Here is a 27085-nt window from a genome sequence, read left to right as displayed (position 1 = left end):
TGTGGATTAACGGGAGGTCACGAGTTCGAGCCCGGCTTGATGCATATTTTTTTAAAAGACTCATTTGAAGGTAGTTTTATATATATTATCATTATTATGTTATTATTATTATTATTATTTATTATTATTACTATTATTATTACCATTGTTATTATTGTGATTATTATTGTTATTGCTATTATTAGTATTATCATTTAACATTATAATTATTATTATTGTTACTAAGATAAGTATTAGTTATCTACTATTATTATTAAAATTATTATTATTATTATTATTATTATTATTATTATTATTATTATTATTATTATTATTATTATCATTTTTATTAAGACGAATACATGTACCATATATTGATTACTAGCATTATTAATATCAATATTGTTAAGTATTATAAATGTTATTATTACAAATATAAGAACTAGAATAAAATTTATTATTATTTTCAATAATATTAGTATTAGTATCATTTTTATTAGTATTATTAACATATTTAAAATTTGTAATATCCTTGTTTTCATTATTATCATTTATATTATCATAACTATCATTTTTAATCAATAAATAATGTACATAGAATATACTCATATCCTAGCTTTATAATCATATATCAAACATAATAACATTTTTATATAAATACTTATATATAACAAATTATTAAACTGTAAATCTAATACTAAACATATAGATAGATATAGATATGGTAATATAACTAAATGTATAGATAATAATTATTTTTATATATCAAACCTATTAATATTATTTATATAAATATTTTCATATCACAAACTATTGATTTTTAAAAATAACACTAAACAATTATATATATAAGTATAGATATATTAATATAACTATATAAATATTAATCATTTTGAATATATACACAAATTAAATATATATAATATATAAATTAAGATATAATAAATAAATTTGTTCGACTACAATTATGTATATTAATAAGTACATAAATGATATAGGTTCGTGAATCCGAGGCCAACCCTGCATTATTCAATATTGTCATATGTATTTTTACTACAAAATACATTAGGTGAGTTTCATTTGCCTTTTTACCCTTTATATTTTTGGGCTGAGAATGCATGCGGAATTTTTATAAATATTTTACGAAATAGACACAAGTAATTGAAACTATATTATATGGGTGAATGATCGAAGCCGAATATGCCCATTTTGCTTGGTAACCTAAGAATTAGTAAACCGATCTACTAATTGACGCGAATCCTAAAGATAGATCTATTGGGCCTAACGAACCCCATCCAAAGTACCGGATGCTTTAGTACTTCGAATTCATTTTTATCATGTCCGAAGGATTTTTCGGAATGATAGGGGATATTCTTATATGCATCTTGTTAATGTCGGTTACCAGGTGTTCACCATATGAATGATTTTTGTCTCTATGCATGGGACGTCTATTAAAATGATGGAAATAATTATTTATGTTAAACTAATGAACTCACCAACCTTTTGGTTGACACTTTAAAGCATGTTTATTCTCAGGTATGAAATAAATCTTCCGCTGTGTATTTGCTCATTTTAAAGATATTACTTGGAGTCATTCATGACATATTTCAAAAGACGTTGCATTCGAGTCGTTGAGTTCATCAAGATTATTATTAAGTCAATTATAGTTGAATATATTATGAGATGGTATGCATGCCGTCAACTTTCGATGTAATGAAAGTTTGTCTTTTAAAAACGAATGCAATGTTTGTAAAATGTATCATATAGAGGTCAAGTACCTCGCGATGTAACTAAATGTAATGTATTCGTCCAGATGGATTAGGACGGGTCATGAAAGTTAGTATCAGAGCGGTGGTCTTAGCGAACTAGGTCTTGCATTAGTGTGTCTAACTGATAGTTGTTTAGATACATTAGTGAGTCTGGACTTCGACCGTGTCTGCATGTCAAAAGTTTTTCTTATCATTTCTAGTCGGAAATCATCTGCTTATTATTCTTAGGAGATTACCTGCTTATCATTCTTAGTCTAGACACGTTTTACTGCATTGACTGCATGAATAGTATATAGACAAAATTCATATCTTAGCGTATCTGATAATTCATATCTTAGCGCATCTGTTATTGTAGACTTGCCTAACATATGCCGTAAATCCCTCCGTAGTCTACGAAATCTTTAGTATTATATATATAGATATTTTATGTAGTTAGAATATCATCCGATATTCGAACATCATTTCATAAAATCCTTTACCTAACCGTGCAAGATGAATTCCGCAACCAGTTCAAGTTCGTCGGATTCCGATAACTATTCCGATATGAATTTTCACTCGAGCTCCGAAAGCAGTGTAACCGAAATGGATCAACCAATCAGCCATCCCCAATTTATCTGATGGGTTCATAGTCGACTTAATCAATGGAGACGAGAAGTAGATAATCCCTTCCATCCACCACATTTTCCTCTTGACGAAGAACCTGAAGCACTTACCAGCGAACCTGTCCGTAATACCATTTTCTCTCTCATTTCCAGAGTATCTCGTCATGATTATATATTATCTCAAATTCTAAACCTTATTCATTCGCTCGTTCCAACTGACAATCATCCCGGAATAATAAAAGAAGTCAACAAACTTCGCGCTCGAGAAATAAATTTGGAGAATATGGTGCAAAATTTACCAGCTTCAGCAACATCATCGGCACCAGCAGTACCATCAACAACCCAAGTTTCAACATCACACGCCTCAACATCTCATTATGTACCTCGAGAATAATCATCGTTCTACATGACGTTCTGCATCATTTATCTTCGTTCAACACGGCAAATATGTAATCTCTAATGTTTTAGAGATTATATATTCTTGTTCTAACATAAATCAAATGAGTTTAATATCATATTAACTCATTAAACCCATGATTGCATCTGAAGAAAATATATATGTAAGTATATTTTCATAAAGATTGTAATTAAAAAAATTCTTTCGTACAAACTGTTAATGGTGAAAATATTTTAACGGGTAGGTAATACCCGAGGAATATTTAAATTTCACATTAATAAGTTACACTGTATATTCTTCAAATCTGATTCAACGGTCATTTACTATCCTACTTACATCCACAGAGATACGAATCCGTTCACCACAGAATAACCATTTTCATTCAATTTCTTATTTGGATTTTGACTTATCAGAATCCAACAAGTGGCATAATGAAGAAAACATTGGACAAAATAAAATTTGTTAGAAACAAACAAATTAACTATGAGAAAAATTTTGTTAAGAATCCACGCTAACTGTTCCTAGCTAACTGTTCCTAGCTAACTGATTACATTTTATTTATAGCAATTTATTTATCACAATTTATATTCTCGCAATTTTATTTATCGTCATTTAATTTCTGTAATTATTTTACGCACTTTAAATATCGGGACACGTATACAAGGTTTTGACATATCATATCGACACATCTATATATATTATTTGGAATCACCATAGACACTCTATATGCAGTAATGATCGAGTTCTCTATACAGGGTTGAGGTTGATTCTCAAATAATATATATACTTTGAGTTGTGATCGAGTCTGATACATGTACACGGGTCACGATACGTATTAATTAATTCGAATATTATAAATTAAACTATATATGAATTATTGGACTGTTAACTGTGAACTATCGACTGTGGATTAATAACATTGGACAATTAAAATGAATTAAAATATTGATTATAACATATGAAACTAAACATTTCTTCAAGTTTGCCACTTGATTCCATCTTAAACCTCATTTGTATCTTGACGATCACAATCTGCGTTCAAACCTTTCATGATTCTTGAAAATACCTCAATCGAGAGGATGAACCAACCGCACTTCATCTACGGAAGAAAATATTGATGCATATAGTTATGCACCTGAAAAACTTTCGGAACCTGAGTAAACGTTTAAAACATAGCTGTGCTAATTCCTTTGGCGTTGTTATTACCGAAAATAACTTTGCAATTTCTTTTCAAATTAGGCAATTTTTTCACAGCTCCAGCAAGTCAACTTCAACTTTTCGTTCGAAACAACCTTATTATAACCTTGATATATATGCGTGCTCTTTTATTGTTACCGGAGAACTTTTTATATTCCATCATATTACCAGCAGACGTACCAGCAACCTCGTTTCTCCTTGGCTTAAATTTCTCCGATAAATCACTATATTTATCTATTGAAGTCTCATCATGTACTCATCCGCATCTTGTAACAAGAATTGCCATACCAATTACCGGGAATCGGAAAATCTGTATTGTGAGTCTCGCAACATTTTCACATCAACAGTTATATGTATCCATATAACATTTATCTCTTAGAACTATGATCTTCCATTCTGAAAAGTACCCATTCTGCGAATTAATGCTCTGAATTTTGAAAAGTTGAATGAAGCAAAAAAAAAAAAAAAATTGTAAATGACCTCAACAGCCAAAAGTTGATGATAAAGAATTGTATGTTGGCAAAGCTCAGAAAAAGTTTGAAACTGAAAAATTGATTGAGCAAACTACGAAGGAGTCTCTGAACAAATCACAAGGACTAAACTTGTACATTAAGAATCCTGATGATTCTGTTTCTGATGAAATCTATAGCGAATACCTTGCTTCTGACTCCAAACTCTTGCGGACAAATTTTCTTCACCATCCTTCGATATTAGAAATTCCAAGATATCATCGTATCTTTCATTATAAATATCTTCCATATTTCTGAAGATATTTTCATAACTATTCTTATCTGAAATCATTAATCTCTTCGTGCTATCAGTGTTACATCATATAGAAACTAACTATATTCTGTAAACTTTCGAGCTTAAAATATGAATGTTATTGAAGTAATGTTGGGAACTGATGCATGAGTTAGTATAATATAATGTCACTTGATCAACGTAACTATATTACAATAAGTCATACTGAGTTTCTAAATGGAACATGATGATTCACAGATTATAACGTCATCATGTGTCATGTTACATAACTCTTTCATTCTGATTAACTTCTGAACATATCAAGAAAGTATATTCTTGATAGTTCTATTCTCAATGATTCTGATAATTTAACAAATCAAATCGTACGATTACGTTCTTTCTTAGTTAGAACATTAGTCATGTTCATTCGAAAACTCCGTACTTACGAATTCTGGACCGTTGCTCGCTTTACTAGAGGTCGAGAGGATAATAAAAAGGCAAAGAGATCCAAAATATAAGAGAAAATATAAAGCCCAATAACAACACAGAGGTTACAAAACGTGGATATTAATACGAATAGCAATATAAAGACACGGTAGAATTAAGAATAGTATCACCCCAAGGTAACAGTAGAAGTAAACAGATTCCTCTGGTGGTAGTTGAAAAAGAAAAGTGATTGATACGATAATCAAGAAAATATCAAGGGTTAGAACTGGATTAAGCATTTTCACAAACTTTTGGATGTATGAACTAAGAAAGAAAATATAGGAATGGTGAGAATAATGGAACGGAAGAGTTTAATTTATAAAGAAAAAACCCGACATAACAATCGAGATAGATGACCGCATTTAATTAAAGAGATCCTAATTTCCTTATTCACCGAAGATTCAAATCTTATAGATTTCGAAGATTTTCAGTTAAATTCCTAGAATTTCGGAAATCAACCGTGACTACGTCACCGATTAAGACAAACTTGCATTTATTCGTTTCATTCTTTTGTAATAACTTCACTTGTACTCTTCGCGAAACCAAATTGTTTTATCCTTATTACTCAATGGTGATAAAACTTTATCTATTAACTCATATTCGTCATGAAAACATTCTTATCGTTAGTCATGACCACCTCACTCAAATTTCGGGACGAAATTTCTTTAACGGGTAGGTACTGTGACGACCCGGAAATTTCTGACCAAAATTTAAATTAGATCTTCATATGATCTTGGCACGATAATCAAAGTCTATAATGTTGAGTCACGAAATATTTGAACTGTTTACATGAATTCAGTTACCTCTTGACTATTCCCGACGATTCACGAACAAATGTGTGTAAATAAATATGTAAATTAATAAATATATATATATATGTGTATATATTAATTTGTATAATACCATTTAATCATTTGATTTAAACATGTAAAGTAATTTACAAAATAAATAAGATATTATTAAAATAAATATATATATATATATATATATATATATATATATATATATATATATATATGAATTATGTACACAATTAATATTGTATGTATGTTGTAATATATCTAATATATATAAATATTAAATATTCGAATGTGTTATAATAGGTATTACATAATTAATAAAATTTAATTATATTAAATTTAATTATGAGTTAAAATATAGTTATTATACTACTTTCATTATTAATATTAATATCAGTATTATTAATAGATTAATTATATATATATATATATATATATATATATATATATATATATATATATATATATATATATATATATATATATATATATATATATATATATATATATATATATATATATATATATATATGAGATTTGATATGTATAAATTGTTATATCAATATTATTATTATTACTTTTATTATTATTATTTAGTATTAATATTTGTATTATTAATAATATATATGAATTTTGATTTATACAAGTATTGTCATTAATATTGTTATTATCATTAGTACTTCTATTATTATTATTATTAATTTCCTTAGTATTAAAATTAATATTAAATAGTAACATATATGTAATTATTATTACTAGCTTCCTTATATAATTAATATAAAAATATATATATAATCAATATATAATTATGCAAATACAATTATATATGTAAATACATATACATATACATAATATAGTTTTATATATATATATATATATATATATATATATATATATATATATATATATATATATATATATATATATATATACGGTTTATACCTAAATAAATATAAATAAATCACGAATTCAGTTTCAATCATTCTCAAACTTTATGTGAAGTGTTTGCTGACTCTTAATTCGTACCAACTAAGGAATCAAACATCAGAATATGGCCAAAATCCGTTACCCATCTATATCTGTATTATATTTTTTTATTTATGTTTCTGTTCTTGATTGAAATTCTGGTTGAGACTATTAGACTACAAAACAAACTCTAAATGAACGAATCCAGTTGTAATAATAACAAACAACCTCTATACAAACCTCTACATATACAACCCGGATTAAAAACATAAAAATTAAATCGAAATTGGCAGAACACAGCTTAACACCCTGTTCTTGTTTCATTTTACCAAAACCTCAAATTCGAAACAAATTTCAAAAACTAGAATTGCAGAAGTGTTAGGATTACTCACTATAAACTGTCTGCAAAGTTTTAACATCCAATTCTTCCTATCGATTTCAAATTTTGGAGTCAAAGATACGTTTTAAAAAGTCAAACAAATCTTTAATGAGAAAATTTGAGTTTTCTGTTTTGATATAAGTCAAATTGATAATCCCTAAAGTTTGTATATGCGATTTCAAAACTAATTCGTGTAGAAAGTGTCAGCTAAAATGATCTCTAATTCGAAAATCGATTTCTAGTTCATACGACATTCATATGAACTGTTTCAGTTCTTTTTATTTTTTTATTTTTTTTTGTTACAATTAAAACCAAATTAAATCGTTTCTATTTAATTTATAAACCCCAAAACCAATTTTAGATCTTATGATAACAAACGTGGTACCTCTGTCGATTTGCATGTTGGGAAGTTGAAGAAGATAAATAAAACCGAAATAAAACTGGGTTAAATATATTTGGGTACGGTATTAATACAGAAAAAGAGAAACAGTCGAGTGGTTATGGGTGTATGTGGATTAACGGGAGGTCACGAGTTCGAGCCCTGCTTGATGCATATTTTTTTAAAAGACTCATTTGAAGGTAGTTTTATATATATTATTATCATTATTATGTTATTATTATTATTATTTATTATTACTATTATTATTACCATTGTTATTATTGTGATTATTATTGTTATTGCTATTATTAGTATTATCATTTAACATTATAATTATTATTATTGTTACTAAGATAAGTATTAGTTATCTGCTATTATTATTAAGATGATGATGATTATTATTATTATTATTATTATTATTATTATTATTATTATTATTATTATTATTATTATTATTATTATTATTATTATTATTATTATTATTATTATTATCATTATCATTTTTATTAAGACGAATACATGTACCATATATTGAATACTAGCATTATTAATATCAATATTGTTAAGTATTATAAATGTTATTATTACAAATATAAGAACTAGAATAAAATTTATTATTATTTTCAATAATATTAGTATTAGTATCATTTTTATTAGTATTATTATCATATTTAAAATTTGTAATATCCTTGTTTTCATTATTATCATTTATATTATCATAACTATCATTTTTAATCGATAAATAATGTACATAGAATATACTCATATCCTAGCTTTATAATCATATATCAAACATAATAACATTTTTATATAAATACTTATATATATAAAATTATTAAACTGTAAATCTAATACTAAACATATAGATAGATATAGATATGGTAATATAACTAAATGTATAGATAATAATTATTTTTATATATCAAACCTATTAATATTATTTATATAAATATTTGCATATCACAAACTATTGATTTTTAAAAATAACACTAAACAATTATATATATAAGTATAGATATATTAATATAACTATATAAATATTAATTATTTTGAATATATACACAAATTAAATATATATAATATATAAATTAAGATATAATAAATAAATTTGTTCGAATACAATTATGTATATTAATAAGTACATAAATGATATAGGTTCGTGAATCCGAGGCCAACCCTGCATTGTTCAATATTGTCATATGTATTTTTACTACAAAATACATTAGGTGAGTTTCATTTGCCTTTTTACCCTTTATATTTTTGGGCTGAGAATGCATGCGAAATTTTTATAAATGTTTTACGAAATAGACACAAGTAATTGAAACTACATTATATGGGTGAATGATCGAAGCCGAATATGCCCCTTTTGCTTGGTAACCTAAGAATTAGTAAACCGATCTACTAATTGACGCGAATCCTAAAGATAGATCTATTGGGCCTAACAAACCCCATCCAAAGTACCGGATGCTTTAGTACTTCGAATTCATTTTTATCATGTCCGAAGGATTTCCCGGAATGATAGGGGATATTCTTATATGAATCTTGTTAATGTCGGTTACCAGGTGTTCACCATATGAATGATTTTTGTCTCTATGCATGGGACGTCTATTAAAATGATGGAAATGATTATTTATGTTAAACTAATGAACTCACCAAACATTTTGGTTGACACTTTAAAGCATGTTTATTCTCAGGTATGAAATAAATCTTCCGTTGTGCATTTGCTCATTTTAAAGATATTACTTGGAGTCATTCATGACATATTTCAAAAGACATTGCATTCGAGTCGTTGAGTTCATCAAGATTATTATTAAGTCAATTATAGTTGAATATATTATGAAATGGTATGCATGCCGTCAACTTTTGATGTAATGAAAGTTTGTCTTTTAAAAACGAATGCAATGTTTGTAAAATGTATCATATAGAGGTCAAGTATCTCACGATGTAACCAAATGTAATGTATTCATCCAGATGGATTAGGACGGGTCATGAAAAACTTAGCTTGGGTAAATAGAATTCGTTCCTCGGGAAGTCGTGGTCAAATGTAAGCAATTTTCAGGAGTTAGTTTTTAGTAATTAACTAAGATTAACTAAAGTAACGACTAGTTTAACAATTACTAAGCAAAACACAAACTTTAAATGAGTAAAGACTAGGAACATAAACAATAAGCTAAATGAAGAGGTTGTAAACAGTTGGATTAAAGTCTTTATCCCTTCACAATCCCAATTATGCATGCACTAGTCCAAACAAGTCTTTATGCTATCAAATTATCAACTAAACCTCATAAACAAGATTTCTTCAGTTTTATGATATATGATTATCTTGGGCACAAATAATGTTACCTACACACGTTGTATTTATCCATATACTAAATTACCACTTAGTTGGTGATATTGCTCAAAATATACATATTTATCTTCGCAATATCTCCCTACTTTTGTGGCATTTCGATACGGGTTGTGATGATTAGTGAGCGGTTTGTGGTATTTAGTTGTTTCGGGACAAAAGTGGTGTAAAAGTTCATATCTATGCTAAGAAATCAACCCTTGAGCCAAAGGAATGAACCAAGTGAAGTTTTGGAGTGAAAATGATGTTCCAGGGTCAAAAGCGGCGCTCCTAAGGTCAAAAGCGGCGCCATATGTGCTAAAACGTGTGTTAAAAAGATCAGTGGCCAAAAGCGCCGCTCCAGCACAAAAGCGTCGCTCCTATGTTCCAAAAGCGCCGCTCCTACACAAAAGCGCCGCTCCTGTCCTCCCAAAAGCGCCGCTCCTGTTCCAAAAGCGCCGCTTTTGGAGCTGATTCAGCCAAAAAATTCAGCCGACCTATAAAAGCAAATTTGGGGTTTTTAAGTTACAGAGCTGCTTCCTTAGGCCGTTTTGGAGCCCTAAAAGGGTTCCAATCATGATTCCATCAAGATCAAAGCCTAATTTCATGTTCCAAGTCCAAGATTAGTAAAGCTAGATGCTAGATCTACATCATCCATTATCCAATTTGTAATTTCCTTTCCATTTTAGCACTTGTTCTTATTTTCTTTACTTTTAATGATGAATGCTTTAGTTTTAATTGATTTTGTTCTTTTTTATCTTATGATTATAGCTTAGATCTTCTTCTCTTTATCATTTTGGATTGTAATCTCCACTTTACTTTACTCATTTTGCACTAATTAGTTGTAATCTTTGTTTTTCTTCATCTAGCTTTGAATTAATTACTTGTAATCACTCAAGATGATATTTATTGATGTTTTTATGCTTGTTGCTAGTGTAATCTTTGCTATGTTTGGCTAAATCATTTGTGTTTGCTTATCTATGAATCTCTAATGCTAGTGCTTGCCCCAAATCAATTGATTATTGTTGTTTGAATGAATTACATGATCATGTGTTGTTGAGTTAGCTAAAGATCCATTGCTATGAGTTTATTTTAGGCTTGACTTTGATTACATATGTTGAGTAGCTCTCTTAGTGATTTGAGAAGTGAATCAATGTGTGCTTTAACACCTTAGGTGATCTAGACAACTAGCTTAGGAATTGCAAGTGATTGTGTTCTTGATCTAGGTTGGTTTTCAATTGGCCTTTAGTCGACATAGTAGTGCCGATTATCTTAAGTAATTTCAATAGTTGGGGGTTTTAAGTGATTTTAACCCAAGCTCAATCTCAATGATCAAATCATGCTTAACTTGATCTTAGGATACAATGCTTATGTGAATTCGTAGAGTGTTATTTGATTTGAGGTTTAGTAGTGATGTTAAACATTTAATAGTTCAACAACTTGTGCGATAGCAATTTGGGCGAACCGGGGCAAACCAAGCATAGAGAGGATTAGATAAGTGAACGCTTCTTAGTTAATTTGATTTAAGTCTTAATATTTCGTTAATTGTTTCTTGCTACTAGTTTACTTGTTAAGTTTAAGTTTGTTTAATTGTACAAGTTTTAGTTGTTAGTTGATATCAATCAAAACCCACCAATCAAACAAACCCCAGGACAATTAATAGTTTCAATTATCCGACTTACACCGTTCTCTTGGGACGAACTTGAAACGAATACTTACATTAAAGTACTATAATGACCGGGTTCTAAGTGCTCGTTAGTTGTGTGTGCTTATTTGTAGTGTTTGAATCTTGTATAAATTTAGAGGGTAAAAGATGTATTGTCACGCACGCATCAGTTGGATTAAGAACAATATGTCAAATAACAATCACTTGTCTTGCAACAATCAATAAACATAAACTTGCATTAATCGATAACTCAAAAGATTCAATGTTTTCGTAAGCCAAAAGACATAAGGATTACAAAATCAAGAATCACATAAATACATGAAAGAACTAAGCATACAATAAATGTTCATGGAAGGAATAAAGTAAAGGAGACTAGCCACGCATGTTGGTGATGATGATCATGTTGATTTGATGATGAAACATGAAGTTCTCGCCCTTGATTCTTGAAAGATGATGAATATTTGGATGTTAGGGTTGATCTTTGCTCTAAAAACTGCTAGAAAAAGTTTGTTTTTCGTAACCCTAAGGATTCCCTTAAATAGGGATTAGCCAACTTATTCTCAAAGAAAAAACTCTAAAAACCCGGTAGCATAATTTTTACATTGGTGTAATTTATGCCGGGGTGGCGTAAATTACGCCAGAATGTTTTTCTCAAGCGTATTTTTACGCCCAAAAGTCCTCCAATTTCCTGAGACGATTCAGCCTTGGGCGTAAATTATGCTCGGTCTGGCGTATTTTACGCCAGTGTTATTAAGCTGGTAGTTTTTTGATTTTCTCAACTTTTTCCACAACTCGACTTCAAACGCCATTTTTCGCATCTTTTTGCATCAATTTCTTTTCACACCTGCAATACACAAAATCTTATCAAAGTACCTTGTTTTTCAATTCAGTGTGATCACTTTTATCGTGTTTAAGTACAAACAATCGTGTCAAACAATGACCGATCAATGATCCTGAATCCTTTCTAGCCATTCGAAACCTTAAACGCTTTTTCTTTGGCTTAGTTGATACCAGAGGACCATCTCAATCAATATGCTTTCGTTTCCTTAGCTCAAATTAACTAGGATCAACATCATCTCCTTCATCATCATCATCATCAAGCAATCTCTCACCATGTCCAGCAACAGGTGGTGGTTGATCAAGTTCTTGATTATTTTCACCAATGGCTTCAACTTCATCTTCAGTATCATATGTACTTTTTTCATGATGTCATGCAATACCGTCAGGACACACATAATTTGCATTAGCCAGATGTCCAACTAATCTTTTGAAAGGCTCCTCGGGAGAATTGTGTCTTTTCTGTTTAATCCGGTTGAAGGTTATGTCAAAAAGATGAATCAGTTTTATCTCATCATGCCGGATCTTGACTAAACCAATCACTTGTTTTTCAATCATAATCTGCATTAACCTCGGGAACATGAGGTGGCTCTTCTTCTTTGCATTTACAACCAAGCTCCTGAAGATTGCCTCAGAAAATTTGTACTTTGCATTTAACACTAATGCAGCAAACATAGAATTGTATACTTAATCATAGGACTCAAGTATCTCAGCAGAACCAGAGTTAGGTATTTCTATTAGTTGCAGAATCGAGTGCGTTTCACACCTCCTTTCACAAGATCGTCGGAATAACCATGATATTGCATAATTCAACTACGTTTTTCATACCAATAACCGTCATATTTTGGTCCTTTGGATACGGTTTGGACACCATTTAAGGGTATTTGCGAAGATTCGAGTTCGAGAGTTACAAAGTTGATAAAGTTGGTTATTTGAGCATTTTGAGGTATATTTTCGTTATTCTACCATAAGGTACTAGTTTCAGTTGTTCGGGAAGCATTTTCTTACGTTTACGACAATGATCGAGCTCAGTATCTGAATAATAGGAAAGTCCCGGTGCGACGGGTTGATCTCGCGACGCGATGGGAGGTAGAAAATAAAATTCGAGCGTTTTGAATAATTGAGAAACTTTTCTAAGGGTAATGTCGCGACGTGACATAATCATCTCGCGACGCGAGTGCAGGTTTGAAAAAAATGGCGAGAGATTTCCAAAGTTGAAGAATTTGTTAAAGGGAAAGGTCGCGGCGACGGTTTGATCTCGCGACGGAGCTACAGTGAAACAGAAAGGTCGAGGGTTTGTTTAAGTTGGAGCAGAATTGCAGTAGGTGTCGCGACGCGACGGGTTAGCGGTGCCAGCTTATTCCATGCAGCCTATAAAAGGGGTTCAATAACCCTAAACGAAAAAGACACTTCACGCACTAGTTTTTGAGAGGAAGAAAAACCCTAACAGCAAAATCTTCACCATCTTTCAAGGATCAAAGGCTAGAGCTTTATGTTCCATCACCAAATCACCATGATCATCATCACCACCATGCGCGGCTAGTCTCCTTTGCTTTATTCCTTCCATGAACTTTTAATGCATGTATTGTTCTTCATGTTTTTGTGTGGTTTATACTATTGTATGACTTAAGTTATTTGGATTATGATCTTATGAACTCGTTCAATATTGATTGATGCAAGTTTACAATTATTGATGATTATAAGTTGAAGTATTGTAATTTCACATTGTGCACTTGATCCAACTTAGTGTAAATTAGTCTAGGGAAAGAGACAAAGTGTTTAGATCAATCCTAAGATAATTGTGATTAACAAACTCAAGAATTATTGTATATGAGATTTAATCAATATTTGACAACACAATGCTTAATAGGGATTGTAAAAGGACAAAGACTTTTAATCCAACTGTTTACAACTTCTTGAATTAGTTTAATGTTTAAGCTTTTTGTCTTTAATCATTTGTTTCGCTTAGTAATCGCTAAAATAGTCACCAAGTTAGTTAATCTTAGTTAATCATTCAAAATCAACACCTAAGAAATCAGAGTAGATATCCATATTCGTTTATCCAAATCTATTAAGAAGTGGGTGGATAGAGTAGATATTCAGGATACATATATGGACTACGTTACAAATCAGAGTACCACAAACCACTTGTGTTGTGTTTGGTAAAATTTGTACCATTTTGTGCTGTGATGAGACATGACTACTTTTTAGAGGCCAAAAGTTGAATGATACGTGAAAAGATTCTGCGAGTTGCAAATGGTAAAAAGTAACATGTATAATATTTCGTAATCGATTTTAATATGCATTTCCTGAATAATAATAAAATATATATAAATAAGCATAGATGTGAATAAATAAATGGCATAAGATACCGAACCTAATGACATGAGAAACTTGAATATTTTTGAAAATCGGTGGGTAAGGTAATTAATCTTAATTAGTTGTAATTAGATGCATGCGGATCGACTCAAAGGATTTCTTAAATTTTCGAGCAAGTTTCACTCGAATTGAGAAGCAGACTCTAAAGCTAACACGATTAAATTGGATCTAATTGTTTGTTTCAACAATGTTTTGTGTATTGTTTCAACGTTTAGCTCCTTGTAGAGTTAGATAATGTATGTTTTTGTTTTCAGAATTTAAGTAAAGTTAGATAATGTATGTGTATTTGTTTTCAGATTTCAAGTAGAATTTACATAATGTACGTGTATATGTTTTCAGATTTTAAGTAGAGTTAGATAATGTATGTGTATTTGTTTTCAGATTTTAAGTAGAGTTTACACAATGTATGTGTATTTGTTTTCAGATTTTAAACAATGTAGCTGGTTTAAGTAGATTATAGAATCTACTCAAGCACATCTATAAATCTGCATCACTTCTACTCACTCTCCTCACATATTAATAGTTCACAGAAAAAGAAAAAAATAGTTTAAAAAGTCTCATCATTATATTGTATATTTTTTTACTCTACAATTTTACCCTTTCATTTTTAACTATCTTTTTATCTTATATATAAGAGTTAAATGGCATAAATGAAATATATCTTATTATTCTTATCTATTATATTTATGAAATTAGATTATTAATTTGAGACAGTTCAAAATAAAATACTGGACTATCAATATGAAATGAAGAGAGTAATTTACAAGACCGCCCTCATCTATTTTATTTAGTTATTGTTTTCTAAATAAATATAACGTATTTTGTAGGCCTCAAGGTGCCATTCTTAGATTTAATCATGTGTCACCAAGAATTGCAATGGCAGCTTAGTGATAGTGTGGATAATATCGTTAGTATGTTTGTTGCAAGGTAGAAGGTGATGTATGGAGTACTTGAGCACAACATGTGTCGGAGTGTGGCAACCATATGTATGGGCTCATGTATAGTTTTAAACACTTATTTAGTTATTTATTTTAATATCGTATTATCTAATTAGTTTAGGGAGGTGATTTTCACGCACCACTTTTTAATCCATACACACTTTTGTACCATAAACATACAATTATATCCCTACATTTATCTACGGAGTTGAACTTCTATCTATCTATTATTATTATTATTATTATTATTATTATTATTATTATTATTATTATTATTATTATTATTATTATTCTAAACATAAGTAAGGTTATAATAGTCAATTAGGTGTTTATGGATAAAAAAGTAGTGTGTGAGGATCACTCCACGTTAGTTTACTACTGTATGAAAGAATATTATACTACTCCCTCCATCCTATATTCATAGCCCATTATTCTATTTTGAACTGTCATAAATTGATAGTTCACTTCCATACGTAGATAAGAATAATAAGGTAAAGTTCTATTATGCCCTTAATGTATGTGAATATGATTAAAAGAGAAAGAAAAAGTAAGAGTAAAACTAGAAAGTAAACAAAAAATAATACTTTTATGAAATTTTTTTAAACTGTGAGTTTTTTGTTTGTACACTATTAATATGAAACGGAGAGAGTAATAATAATTATAATTATTTCTATTACTATTATAACAATGTATTAACCTCAACATTAATTTTAAAGTATTTTTTTGTTGAAATGAAGAAGTTACAAAAACAATTCCAACTGCCAATTTAATATGGGCTATGAGACATCTTATCTATGGTTTTCATTTTTCAATGAGTTGGAATGTATTATTGATATTGATTACATATGTAAGTTATATATATGCAAACAAAATGAAATATAAAATACCATTAGACAAAATTGTCATGTCAGCTTGTTATAGATTTATCGTATAATTCCTAAATCTATTGTCTAATAGTATCTATTTTAGGTCTATTGTCTAGTATCCATTTTGGGTCTATGCATGAAAAGGATAATAGAGTACTCCCTCCGATCTAGATTAATTGTCTAGTATACTTTTTTCGGACTGTCTCAAATTAATTGTTTACTTTCAAAAATAGAAAGTAAATTTAACGAAGTTTACAATATTGTCCCTAATGAATTAATTACATTACAAAAATTAGATGGTTTTCTAATTAATTGATTGAGTGTAAAACTGTAAAGTTAAAAAAAAAAATACAGAGAAAGTACAGTGTGATAATGACATATCTTAAACTGTGTATTTTTTGTCTGGAACAATTAATCTAGGACGGAAGGAGTAATATTTACAGGAGTCACAGTCTCTCTCTCTCACGTAATTTAACTTTCCTCTCCGTACAAAAGTAAAAACCACCGTCAATCTACTTTTTCGGCCACCAGCATCTCGCCGGTGATCCGATGGCCTTTTAATGCTTTGTTTTCATCTTTCCACCTTCACCACTCTTTCATATCCGGTGTCCCTTTTCGTTTTTTTGACCTTCTCCGACGTCCATCCTTCAGGGATAACGTTCTCAAATGACGAAGGCTTCGGCTTTCTGGGATTCGCTATCTCTTGTTGGGTTTGGTGGGCTAGATATGTTCCTTGAAGACTGATTAGGTTTCGATGCGCTTTTTTCGGCAAAGTGTCCTTTTTCCGGCGATTCCTTGTTGCAGGCGGCGAGCCTCGTTATTCGAGACTCTGTAATGTGTCGTGGTTGGTAAGAGGTTGCTTTTTTTTTTTCTCGCTTGCTCTTTGTTTTCTTTCTGAATTGAAGTTAGTGTTGGTGTCTTTTTCCGGTTAACCGGAACTTTCTTTATTTTCCGAAAACGGTGATTTTTCTACCGTCGGACGTTGGTACCGTGGTGTGGAGGCTGTTGGTGGTCTGACAGCATCTGTCAGCCGCTGACCGGAGTTTCTCGTGTGGTGGTAAGTTCGGGCGTCTCGCTTTTTTTCTTCCTTTTGCTCTTTGATTCTGTCTCTTAGCCCCGTCCCTTTTTCTGGTGTGGTATGCTTGGTGGGTGGCTGCCGGAACTCCGGTGGCCACTAGGGTTTGGACAGTTCTGTTGTTATAACGTATTAAAGGTTCTGATTTTGACAAAATGAATGGTTAAATTGTGAAAGAAGTTATAGATATATACTTTTTAAGCTGGGAAACATTAACATTCGTTCTCCATCCCAAATGAACGTTAGTAATAACTAAAAAAGGTCTTAACAGTTAAATGCTATAGTGGTGAGGTAATTTTTTGAAAATTTTATTAAATAAAATTTACATACAATACGACCACACTCCTTCTAGCATTCTATATTCTATATCTATATGACTATATATGGTTAATTTGAGCATTAAAAGGTTGTAGCATACTATTAAAAAGTTATTACTCCCTCTGTCTCAAAAAAACTATCTACCTTATTATTTTTGTTTGTCTCAAAATTATTGTCCATTACTCTAAATAACCATTACAAATCATTAAAATTGCAAATATGTCCCTTCTAATTTTAGCAAATTAACATTAAATATAGCAATTAATTTATTAGTTGCTCTTTATAACCACATTAAATGGTGGACAAATTAGACAATTCAATTTAATATCTTAAATCCAACATAAAGTCAAATCGAACATTAAAATTTAAATATTATAAAAATATATATCTATCTATCTATACATATTATAAAGCACGTGCATTTATGCTGACGTGTCACCTTCTGGTTAATTCTGTCACATGTCATTCTATCGTTTCTTCTCATATATTAATTGATTTTCTCAAGTAAAGAAAATATTCATATTTTAAATTCAATGAAGTTACTTAAATATTAAACGTGACAATATTATTATTAGCTATTATAAGGTATATAGATAAAAAAAAAATTAGTAAACAAGATCAGCATCCTATTTGAGAAGATTATATTTAAGTATAAATTGTACTCCACAACACATGTGTATGTTAAATATACCGGAAATGAAGTTTCTACGAAATTTTGATATATAACTTAATTTAAATGAACAACCAAATAACTATATTAAATACATATTTAAATAAACTTAAAGTATATCAAACTTTTTGATATTTGCGGACACATATTTTAACGGACGGGCTCATAAACATATCATTATATATTATAAGGAATGGTGCGACATTATAAACGAATAAACTTTAAATAAAATTTAAGTATATAACTTAGTTTAAATAAACAATTAAACATCTATATTAACTATAAAATATGATATTTAAATAAACTTAGAGTATATCAAACTTTTTGATATTTGCGGACACGTATTTTAACGGACCGGCTCATAAACGTATTACAATATGTTCAAGAAAACTGTACGAAAATGAATGAAAACTATTGATTGTTGTATTGTAATTGTATTCAATACTAACGTTTACGATACTAATGTTTTGAATAGTAACGCATTAATACTCATGTTATCAATAATTAAGGGTTTTTTTTAATTGTAATTGTATACATTTGACTAGTATCATTACTAACATTATCGAAACTAATTATACAATTACCGTGCAACGTACGGGCTCATAAAACTAGTTTAGTGAATATATCAGAATCATCCGATATCTCTCGGTATTTTTCTTTACAACTAAAACGTTAACGATATATGCCATTTTCATGTCTTTATCAAATTAAATTGTTTCCATTTGCAAATTGTATTATCGTTCATTACCAATTTACCATATAATAAATCATATAATAAATACTACTGAAAAGACTCGTAAAATTACGAGTTTATTAAATAATTCAAATTTGATCATACTTTTATCGAGAATACTTACAAAACCATTGAGAAACATTACCAAATCATTGAAGCTTATAAAATACATATAGTAAATAATTGCAACGAAAGCGTACCACACAAATTTTGCCCGTAACATATGTATCCGAAATAATTAATGATAAAATACAAACATATTTAGCAAAATAAATGAACTACCTTTATTCACCCACTACCATTTTCTAAATTACATCATAATTACTATTTTTCTTGTCATAAAAGCACACATTACAACCTATATTTGAATAATAATAAAATAATCATCATAATTATAATTATAACTATAATTATAACAATAAATAATAATAATAATAAAGTTTGCTTAAGAATTAAATATTTATAAATTTAATAACGATTATTAGTAATACGACTTTAGAAAAAAAAAATTAAAATTTAAAATACAATTATTATATAAAAATTATATAATATGTTTCAAAATTTGTACATGTGTTATGATGTGTTTTATAAAATATTGTATAATTTATTTTTAAGATTATATATATATATATATATATATATATATATATATATATATATATATATATATATATATATATATATATATGGTCAGTGGAGTGTTGTATTATAAGGTTGTACCTAATGCTTCAATTGTATAAGGGTGTTCTACCATTAGGTTGTACATAATGTTTCAAATATTATACATATGGTCATGGGGTATTTTACCATTAGATTGTACATAATGTTTCAAATATTGTACATATGATTATGAGAGTATTTTACCATAAGGTTGTACATAATGTTTCTTATATTGTACAATAAATAATTATTTTAATGACATCATTATGAGTAACTTAGAATTTTTCTTTTTCTTTTTAAAATTTTTAAGCTTGTGTATTCTTCATCTTCATTTATGTCATTATCATGATAGAGATTTATTCGAAAGTATAGATATGTTTAGTACAATTAGTTTTACTTAAAATAATGGCAGAGATTTAATATTATATAAGTATATATAATTATTATAAAGCATATATAATTTTAGCAAATCATGTTAGAAGGCTAATATCAATAGCGCCGTTGAGCTCCCGTGGAGCGCCGTTGCCAAGCAACCGATGCTAGCGAGCTCCGTTGGAGCGTCGTTGGGAGTACCGTGATGTAAGATGTCGTTGTATGGCATAATGAATGACGGCGTGCTGGTTTTATCTGTTTGTACCTAGTGTTTTAAAAACTATACATTGTATTAATTATTTAATTTAGGTGGATTAATGTGATGGTAAATGAGTATGTCATGGATGCTAGTGTAATATGATGGGTAAGTGATAGAAATAAGTTACTAAAGTGACGTTGATATAACACAGTGTGATTGTATGAGATATGTCATAAATAAAAGTAGTCTCAAACATTCCAAAATATTAAATACTCTTTCACATTATTTGTAAAAACTTTTGCACCCATCTAAATTTTCTGAATCCAATTTCTCACATTATTGTTAACTTTTATTTTCACTACACCCATCATCATCCTATCTTAATAATAATAATAATAATAACAATAATAATAATAATAATAATAATAATAATATATAAAACGGTTAAAACTATAAATTGGCCTTATGCTTTCATTTCTGTTCCGATGTAGGTTATATACTCGAAAAAATACCAATGCAGACTATAAACTTACTGTTTATGTATCATTATCAACAGATATAAAATTTTGACCTGATAATTTATGCCAAAGTTGCGTGACGATAATATGGGATATATGTGACATCTTGGTGGAGAATGAATTAGTGATACATCAACAAATCATCTTTTATATAGCTTAATCGGAACAAAAGTAAAAGTTTATGACCTTTTATAGTTATATAAAATTAAAAAAAACACAAAAATTAATTTTATTAATTCAACAGATAATCAGACATATTTTGAAAGTTTATAACCTACAATTATATATATATACATATATATATATACATATATATATATATATACATATATATATATATACATATATATACATATAGTAGAGAGATCAAATGAGAACCATTTTGAGAATGAGAACTCTGAGAACTAAGGTAATCGAGCAAAAAGTGGGACGCGGCCGAACAAAAATTGTTCTAGTCGAACAATTCTCTTTAATCTCACTTCTTCTTGCTTACCTATCCACTTTTCTTCCTTACCTACTCAAAAAGTATCAGATCCCCAATTTTTTCAAATTACAATAATGATGAATATGATTACAAATTACAATTGAAAATGTCAAATGAAAAATACCCTCATGAGATTCAAATTATGATAACCAGGGGCACTCGTATTTTGCATTAACATTTGCATGAGAAGCCAAGTGAAGAGTTTTTTTTTCTTGAATCCAGCCATCGCACTGAATGGAAGTGGTGAAGTTGAGTTCCAGCACTCTAAAACAAATTTCATTTAGCACATAAAACAAATTTCTACAATAATGATGAAGATGTGGCGATGGTGAATGATGATGAAGATGATTACAAATTACAATAGTGTAATTAGATATCTAATTGGGGTATGCATCTAATTAAGCTTTACACCTTCAAATTTTTATCTCCTTCATTTTGATACTACACTTTTAAGTGCGTCCAAAAAAAAAATATTATGATTTCGAACAAAAATGAGGAGTTCGAACAATTTTTGTTATGCAATTTTTGTTCTACATCTTATATTCTACAAATAGATGCAAATTGATGCATCTATAAAATATGTAGAAAATGTAGAAGAAAATGTAGAACATGTGCAATTCGAACAAATTTGGATAAATTCGAACATTTTTGTAGAAATTCGAACAATTTTACATTCTACAAAATCTCAATTAGAACAAAATCAGGTTCAATTCGTACAATTTTTCATCAATTCGAACCTGTTCTATTTTATGTTCTACATCTTTTTGTTCTACACCAACAAGATTCAGTTCCAATTTTTGTTCGCCTACAGCCAAAATCGTTCGCCCGCCATTTTTTTTTTGTTCGAATGATAGTGCTTTTGAGTTCTCAGAGTTCTCAATCAAATTGAGTTCTCAGAGGATCCTCTCCCTATATATATATATATATATATATATATATATATATATATATATATATATATATATATATATATATATATATATATATATATATATATATATATATAAACCAAAAAGTGTTTGTGAATTGTGGTTGAAAGTTATTTTAGGATGTTTGTATCCATATATTATATCTATATATCTCTATTATATTATATATATTATTAAATTAATTAATATATAAAATAATATTACTCCGTAAAATCAAATCCAAAATAAGGAAAAAATATATTATTGAAACACAATTACTCCGTATCAATTATATTCTCAATTACTCCGTATCAATTATATTCTCTTTGAACACGTATGCATAGATAATGGATGATGTAAGTCATGAATTTTAATAAATGGATTATGTAACTTTTAAATTATAACACATTTGGATCCAAAGTTATATAAAATTTAAACAAGCTCTTACGTACTCATATTTTTCCTTAAATATTACGTAGTATATGATTTACATATAATTAAAAAAATATTAATGGTAAAAAATAAAAAAAATTGTAGACGTAAAGTTACTAACACCAATTTTAAACTTGTCAACACAACGGGCTCTTAAACTCAAAAGAATTTCTAAATTTTCTCAACACCACGGGCTATTAAATAATTATTATATTTTTTGCTATTATTTATTATCGCTATTTACATATCAACATGAACTGAAAATTACATTTTTTACGGTTTTTAACACACCCGTGTAACGTATGGGCTTATATATATATATATATATATATATATATATATATATATATATATATATATATATATATATATATATATATTGATTGTGTGCCGTTAGTTAAACTCTCATTTTTAATTGCTAAATTCGTGTAACAGGATTATTTAGATATCTTTTTTAATTTACCTAATATTTATTAATTATTAATTTAGTTAATAAGGAGTACTTAATAATAAAATTATAACTAAATTAACTGAATAACTAATAAAAATGGACTTTTTAAATTTTTTTAATATTACGGTCTTAAACTTAAAAAAAATAATTGTTTGAATAAAATCAATTAATTTTGCACCATTATTTTATCCACCGTGCAACGCACGAGCTCCATAAACCATTACAACAAAATTTCAAATTGAATTTTAACTATTTTTAAACTATCGTGTAATGCACGGGCTCTATACACTAACTATTTTATAAATGTTAACAATTAAGTACTTTTATCAATTATTATCATTTTATTGAAAATATTAGCTATAAAAAATACTCCATAATTGTTTGATAAACTCAATTGATTTTGCACGGTTATTTATCCACCCGTGCAACGCACAGGCTCTAAAACCTAGTATATATATTTAACATACATCGATTTAACTCGGTTTTATTTTCCTTCACAATAATAATGAATAAACAAAAATAATAATAATAATAATTTTATATTATTAGTGTAATAAAAATAAAAATAAAAATTGAAATTTAAAATAAATAAAATAAACAAATAAACTCCATCTCTATAAAGACGGCCTTCCCCCCCTTTTTTTGTAATCATCAAACCAAACCCTTCAACACCATGATTTCGTATACGATCTCAAAACCCTAAAAAACTCAAAAATCAATCGATTGCCTTCAGGTAACCAATCTGATTCCTTCATTTAATTTGATTCTAAATAAACAGTTCTCGATCTTAATTCTTTGCATCGCTTTCTTATTATATGTCATATATTCCATATCCGTTTTACTGAAACCTTATCAATGGCAACCACAATTACCTTTTTTTTGTGCGAATCTTTATCCCATACTATCTTTTTTGGACCCTTTTTATCCTTCATTCTTGTTATGTGTGTTGTATTTGTGCTATATAGATTATGTTTTGTATATAATAATTTTCACACAAGCTCTTATTTCGGTTTGAAACCCTAACAATATAGTTAAAAACTGTAATGTGGTGTTTGTATTGATTGGATTATAAATACTCTGCTCATGTTGATTTTCCCTTTATTTGTATGAGCTAAAATTAGGGCTTTTTATTGATGAAAAACTGTTACCTCTGTTTATGTTCAGGTAAGTTCAATTCAACAAATTGCAGATGGATGCCCCTAGACATGAAGATGGACACTCTGTTAACATATCAACAGTTGTGCAATCTGATACGAACAGGCAATACGTACCCAAAATTTGCGGTGGTGCTCCATGTGGATTTTCGGATGCCAAAACGAGTTCTCGCGAGGCAAAAGAGCGATCAGCGTCGATGTGGAAGCTTTGGGGTGGGGTTGTGTTGTGTTTCTTGTTCATGGGTGTTGAAGTATTCGGTGGAATTAGAGCAAACAGTCTTGCTATTTTAACCGATGCTGCTCATTTGTTGTCTGATGTTGCTGCTTTTGCAATTTCATTGTTTTCTGTTTGGGCTTCTGGGTGGGAAGCTACACCTTGACAATCGTACGGGTTTTTAAGGATTGAGATACTTGGAACACTCGTTTCGATTCAAATAATATGGCTGCTTACTGGGATTTTGGTATATGAAGCAGTAGATAGACTTATTCATAATACTGTTGAAGTTGCAGGTAGCCTTATGTTTGGAATCGCTAGTTTCGGGTTAGTTGTTAACATTGTCATGATGTTCATACTCGGTCATGATCATGGTCATGGTCATAGTCATGGTCATCATGATCATGGTCATGGTCATGGTCATCATGATCATGAACATAGTGAAGAGGATGTTGAGGATGTCAATATCCATGGAGTTAGTGTCACAACACACCAACACCGTCATCATGATCATGATCATGCTCAAGAAGAACACAGTGAGCCGTTGTTGAAAACGAAAGAGAATAATAAGAAGAGGAATATAAACATTCAAGGTGCATACCTTCACGTGTTAGGTGATTTGATTCAAAGTATTGGCGTAATGATAGGTGCTGGAGTGATATGGTACAATCCGAAATTAAAAATAATCGATCCTATATGCACGTTACTGTTTTCCATTATTGTATTGTATACCACCATAAACATGTTGCGTGACATATTAGAAGTTTTAATGGAGAGTACACCGAGAGAGATCGATGCAACGAGTTTGGAACGAGGTCTTTGTGAGATAAACGAGGTGGTTGCGATTCATGAATTGCACATATGGGCGATTACGGTTGGGAAAGTGTTGTTAGCTTGTCATGTTAAGATTAGGCATGAAGCAGATGCTGATGTGGCGCTCGATAAGGTGGTGGACTATATCAAAAGGGAGTATAACATCAGTCATGTCACGATCCAGATAGAGCGTGAATAAATGCAAGTTCGGGCTGTTAAATTGTTTTCTCGTTGTTCTGTATGGTAGTACGATTTCGATGTGGCTAGCAGGTTTTTTCGGACAGGTGATTTTTTTAGTGTTTATGGCTAGCTTATGTGCAGTGATTGCAGTTTATGACTGATCATTTATCCAGCAATTTAAATTTTCTAGTACTATTTTCAATATGTTAGCTTATTTGTAGTGACAGCAGATTAAGAGTGATCATAATTTGGATATGTTAATTTAATTATACATATTATATATATATATATATATATATATATATATATATATATATATATATATATATATATATATATATATATATATATATATATAGTGGTAGGATCAAGAGGGAAGTAACCATTAGGGGGGAAGCGGGAGAAGCAAAAACTTTTTTTTTTTTTCGTTTTTTGAAAAAACTGTGTTCACGAACATTATAGATGAGATGAAAATATGAACATTTAGTAGAGACACTTTGTGATAAATGTTTTTATTTTGGCGGAAAAACGCTCGAAGAAGTAATATATAACAATTATCGTGTTTTTCGAGCGTATTTTGAGGTTTTAGCTATTGGGGTTTAGATATTAGGGTTTAGATATTAGGGTTTATAGGGTTAGATATTAGGGTTTAGAAATTTAGGGTTTAGGGTTTAGATTTAGGATTTAGATTGAGTTTTTAACACGAACGGTTTAGAGTTTAGGGTTTAGGGTTTAGGGTTTGATGTTTTGGGTTTATGGAATAAACCCAAACCACCAAACCCTAAAACCTAAACTCTAAATCGGGCTAAATTTTACTTCACAAAACATGAAAAAAAAAACGTTCATATTCTTCACGAACAATAGTATCTTTAATGTTATTTTTGTCGATCGTTTTTCCGCCTAAATAATAACAATCATCACGAAGTGTCTCTTCTAAATGTTCATATTTTCGTGTGATCTTGATGCCGGAAAAAAAAAATTAAAAAAAAACGAAAAACAAAAATTTTTTTTGTTTCCCCCCGATTGGTTACTTCCCCATTGATCCTGCCCCTATATATATATATATATATATATATATATATATATATATATATATATATATATATAAGTTCAAATGAGAACCAAGAAAAAAGGAAGAACCGCGAGAACCAAAATACATGAGGGTAAAAAAGTAAATTACATATATACATTGAATAT

General features: G+C 29.3%; 1 pseudogene; it reads left to right on the top strand.

The window, feature by feature from the left end:
- Nucleotides 1–24697: 24697 nt before the first annotated feature.
- On the top strand, nt 24698–26123 carry LOC139847800 (metal tolerance protein A1-like; annotated as a pseudogene).
- The last annotated feature ends 962 nt before the right edge of the window (nt 26124–27085 follow it).

The sequence above is a fragment of the Rutidosis leptorrhynchoides genome, chromosome 5, assembly GCF_046630445.1.
Source record: "Rutidosis leptorrhynchoides isolate AG116_Rl617_1_P2 chromosome 5, CSIRO_AGI_Rlap_v1, whole genome shotgun sequence".
Taxonomy (NCBI): Eukaryota; Viridiplantae; Streptophyta; class Magnoliopsida; order Asterales; family Asteraceae; genus Rutidosis; species Rutidosis leptorrhynchoides.
The sequence above is the reverse complement of the archived record's forward strand: the minus strand, read 5'-3'. Positions and strand labels throughout refer to the sequence as shown.